Source organism: Phalaenopsis equestris, unplaced genomic scaffold (genome assembly GCF_001263595.1).
Source record: "Phalaenopsis equestris unplaced genomic scaffold, ASM126359v1 Scaffold234607, whole genome shotgun sequence".
NCBI classification, from domain to species: domain Eukaryota; kingdom Viridiplantae; phylum Streptophyta; class Magnoliopsida; order Asparagales; family Orchidaceae; genus Phalaenopsis; species Phalaenopsis equestris.
The window spans coordinates 86,844-91,712 of record NW_018252515.1 but is presented as its reverse complement, the minus strand read 5'-3'; positions in this window follow the sequence as shown (position 1 = coordinate 91,712).

The window sequence follows — 4,869 nt, the reverse complement described above, 5'->3', positions numbered from 1 at the left end:
TCATAGTTTAAATGAAAGAGCACTATATCTCAAACCTTGTATCAATTTCGAAAGAGAATGATAAACACAATACTTGAGGATGAGACTCGATCAAATAAACTAAGAAATGTATGACATCCGTTTGGTCTGTGAAACCATTTATTTGCCGATAATGACAAGTTCACCTATTTAATATGAAGAGTTAAATAAGGTTTATATTAAACAAGCTGGGTTCGTATTAAGCTGGGTTCGTACAAGCTTCCTATAAGGGCAAGCCCCTATAGTTAATTACATCTTAAATGACCGAAGTAACCTAAGAAAAATCTAGATAAAAATTAGGAAATATTATCTTCAAGTAGGTCAAAGTATAGGACTTTTCAACGAGATCAGACAGAGATGTGTGAAAAGGGATTGGTTCAAATTTGGAATATTTGTTGTAGAATCGAAAGGAGGAAGAACTAGGGGATGCCATGGATCCGGAGGAGAACCTCGGTGACTTCCTGGTCTATCCTATTATTTGGTTTCAGTTTTTGAGGAGAAAAATTTAGGTGTTTCATCCTGCCAATTTTATTTAATTAGGGCTTACATTCGTGTGAAACTATCACACAAATAACCTGAAAGATGTGAGGATTTAGGTCGTGACGGATGACAACATCGGAATCCTAAGACGAGTTAGGACTTAAATTGTACAGCAGAGCTGTACAAAGGCCTAAAGATGAGGTGAGGATTTATGTTGCATAAGCAAACTACCTCGAAGTCCTGTGGATTTGTTGTTTAATTCTAAAGAAGAAAATAGTTTAGCTAGGGAAGACAGTTTTTGCTGTTGAAGATGACCGTGCTGCCCGCCATGCTAGCTCCAAGCTCCTTGTCGTGAAGAGTTTAAGTTTTCTAGGGAGTCAAGTTCTGAAGTAAAATCAGGTGGCCCTATGATTGTAGTTCCTTAAAAATTTATTGGACATGTTAAACTTGATTAGAGAGACCATCAGTTAGGATCATACGGTTCCTCATTCCGGTACCACTATTTTCTATTGGATTCACTTAGTCCAAATACATTTACTAAACTCAACTTAATGAATTCCATACTTTTATTTAGATCGTGGGAAGCCTCGTTAGCAACTGTAGGTTACCTCCTCCAAGGGATTCCCGATCATCTGATAGAGATGTCTTAATTTAGTCGTAGTTGTATTTTTTGTGATGTTTTTTATTAAGTTTTGAGTTGTTTTCTATTTTGAATGTTGTGGAGGTGATTTTTATCTTGGTTGATTTTAATTTTGGTTTTGGGTTTTGGTTTTGTGGCTATCCTAATAGTTTTGGTTTTCATATAGGGTGACATTATTGTTTAGCATGCAAGTTTTATAAGCATAAAAAATATAGTATGAAAATACAAGAAAGACGGCACTGTAAACAATAAAAAGCTTACCTGATGAGTCTTCTCATTCCACCACCTGAAACTCAAAATGCATGTGAGAGCATTTTATTTAAAGTGGAAAAGTAAGGTTTTAATGATCTACCCAATTCTAGGTCATATCTTGGTGGGTCCCTATTAATTTGATTAAGGATGATTTTTGTTAAGCAAAACATATTAAGTTTAGTAGACCTCTGAGGTATCCAACAGATATGAAGAAAGAAGCAGGTCCATGCTTCTCTCTCCCTGCCTGGTGAAAAGTCTCGAGCTCTTTTTAAACTTATTATGTTGCTTAATAACCCATCTTGTGAATGCCTTTATTGCTTAATGAACATTGATGTTTCAATCATCCCTAAGAGTAGGGTCATTGTCACTTATAATTTAATTTGAGGATTATGTGGGTGAAGACCCTTAAAGGGGCAAGTTAATGTTATCAAGACATTTCGCCAACTTTTTAATTTGGGCTTGTAGTGTTTCAAATGTGTTCAATTTTTATTCACTTTTCTAATCCTCATTTAATCAAATTTGATTTAGCTTAAGTCACTACTAAGTCATTTAGACTATTGATGGATGTCTTAGTCATATATTTTGAAAAAGATTGAATTTTAAGTGATGATGATTCATTTTTGAAAGTCATTTAAATATAAAATAGGGGTGTTACATTTTTGAAAGTCACCCAATATCAACACCCAAAAGCATACCCCTAAGTCCAGGATCATCTAATTGACTAGACTTCCAAATTTTAAGAAATTACAAATTTATCCTTTAATTGGAAGAAGTGAGATTGGTTTCTACCAATTAATCCCTTATGTTTCAATCATCCAAATATGTTGATTAAGATCAAAGGTTATTCATTTCCCCTTTCTTGAATTGAGCCTAAATTTTAATTAAGGCTAAATAAATTTTAATTAAGGCAAATTTTAATTAAGGCTAAATTTCAAAAATTACATCTTTGCCCCTAAGGCTCTAATACTTCATAATTCATTAAATTTATTTCAAATGACTTTGGAATATACATCCCAACTCACTCATGGGTCAATTAAGACATCAGAGGAGAAAATGTGATTTTTCAAAATTTACTTTAATTTATATATTTATTTATATGCAATAAATAAATTTTTTTAAAGAAAATTCCTAACTTGACCAAGATAAAACCTAATCCCTTGAAACTTTTTTTGGAGGTAGACTTAGACCAAAGAATCGTTGGAACCAAATTTCATTATTTTTTAAGTTTTATTTTAATTTTTCTCTATTACTTCATAGTTTATCAAATTTAATCCAAATGACTTTGGATTTTTCATTCCAGCTCACTCATGGCTCAATTAAGACATCAGAGGAGAAAATTTGATTTTTCAAAATTTAATTTAATTTACATATTTATTTTAATGCAAAAATAGAATTGTTCAAAGAAAATTCTATAACTTGACTAAGACAAAGCCTAGTCCCTTGAAATTTTTACTAGAAATAGAATTAGACCATAGAAGTATTGGGACCAAATTTCATAATTTATTGAATTATATTTGAATTTTAAGAATTACTTTCATTTTTGAAGTATTTACTAATTATAAAATACTTTAAGTGTGAAAAAAATTAAGTTTTATATTTTTATTAAATCTCTACAAATAAACAAATTTCACATTTTTTTTATTTTTCTTTGAATTTTTAGAGTCATTTTAGTGAAAACCCATTTTTAGCCTTTAAAAAGTTATTTTAAGCTTCAAAATTTAATATCTTCACTTCGAAAATTAGGAAAAATATTCCAATTATTCCTAAGTGCTTAGGAAATAATTTAGAAAATTTTCATGAATTTTATTATTTTTGTGATTTTTATCATTTTTTAAATATTTAAATATTAAGGAAAGTTTTAAAAATGGATTTTTTTTGTAATTACAAATATATTTTTAGAAAATCGCTCTAATTACAGAGAACTTGAAAAACTAATTTTTATAATTTTTTGAGTTATATTTTAATTGTTAAAAATCATTTTAGTGTTGAAAATGGTATTTAACTTAGAAAATCATTTTGAGTTATCGAATGAGCTCCAAATATTTTAAAATTTTTATGACGAGTTCTCTGAACTTCAAATTATAGTGGAGATTAAAAACCAAGTCATTTGGTTGTTCATATTTTCCAAATTAATTTTATTTGTGTTTTAGGGTTGGTGAAAGTTAATTGTGTTCTTAATGACTTAGCTATGAAATATTTTTCAAAGGGTTCTCTAGTCACAACAAACCTTTCAAAATTTTCTTATATTTTATTAAGCAACATGCTAATTATTATGATTAATTTATTCAAGTAATAGACATAAACTTGAAAAATAGGGATCTCTGTCTAGAGATCTTCTCTGGCTTTGAAAAATCATAGAATTTTCCCCATAATAGAGGCAACAACATGCCAAAATATCAAGCCATGGTGAAATGTATACATGCATGGAGAATTAAAAGACTCAAAATAGTATTTAATTAATTAAAAATAAAATATGCATTAAATAAACTTCAAACCATTTCCACATTGTTCTCCTCTATTCACTGAACACTAAGATATTTTTATTTTATTTTTGAGATTTTTCTACAACAAGATATGAATTTTTGAAATTTTGGGCAATTTAATAAATCCTAAAATGTCTTATTTTTCTACTTAACCACGTCAACCTTGGCAGCATCGAACGGGCCGCGCGTCGAGCTTTGATTTGGCGCATTTCACCTGGCTGACGGTGCATTCACGGACTTCACGGACTGAGCCGTCGTCCAACTTCATCTGATCCGTCCATCCACGAACCTCGCGATCCGACGACTGAGGGTCTTCATCCCCAACTGGTGTGCGCCGTCCACCTTCTAACCCTAATTTCTCAGCCTAGACTCAACCAAATTACTCAACCAAATTGAGTGGAGTGAGGTTTGTTTCTAAAGATGCATCTAGCCTAGAGGAACACATCCATACAGCTAACATGCTATGAAATCAAGTAGATAAGCATGGACAGTAGATTAAGCTCAAGAGAGGGGGAAGATCCAATACCTTAGTCCAAGAGGTGAGGCCTCAATTGGATTGCTTCTAAACCTTCGTGTGGACGTCCCGAAGCTCCTCCAAGTACTAATTTAAGCTCTCTTTGGGTCCAATTATGAAATCGATCAAACACAATTTGGGGTGTTGATCAAAGTCAGGGTTAGGGTGGTCTGATGAGGGGGCTTTGATGGGGGAACTTCCTCTCTCAATGTAGGGATGGTGTGGGTGAGTTTAATTTTATTTTGGTAGAGTTTTAGGGAATGCCCTATTTCTACCCTAATTTTCAGGTTCAAAATTACGATTGTGCAGGGAAAATTAGGGTCAGAGGATAGTGGAGCTGAGCTTCTCTATGCTGTGTGTGGAGTTTGGAGGCAATTGAATAGAGCTTTGCTGAGGTTGGTTTCGGCAGCTCCTCTAGTCATGGGGGATGACTGTCTAAATAGGGGAGCTATGCGGCTTCTATTGGGCTAGCCAGTGGGTCA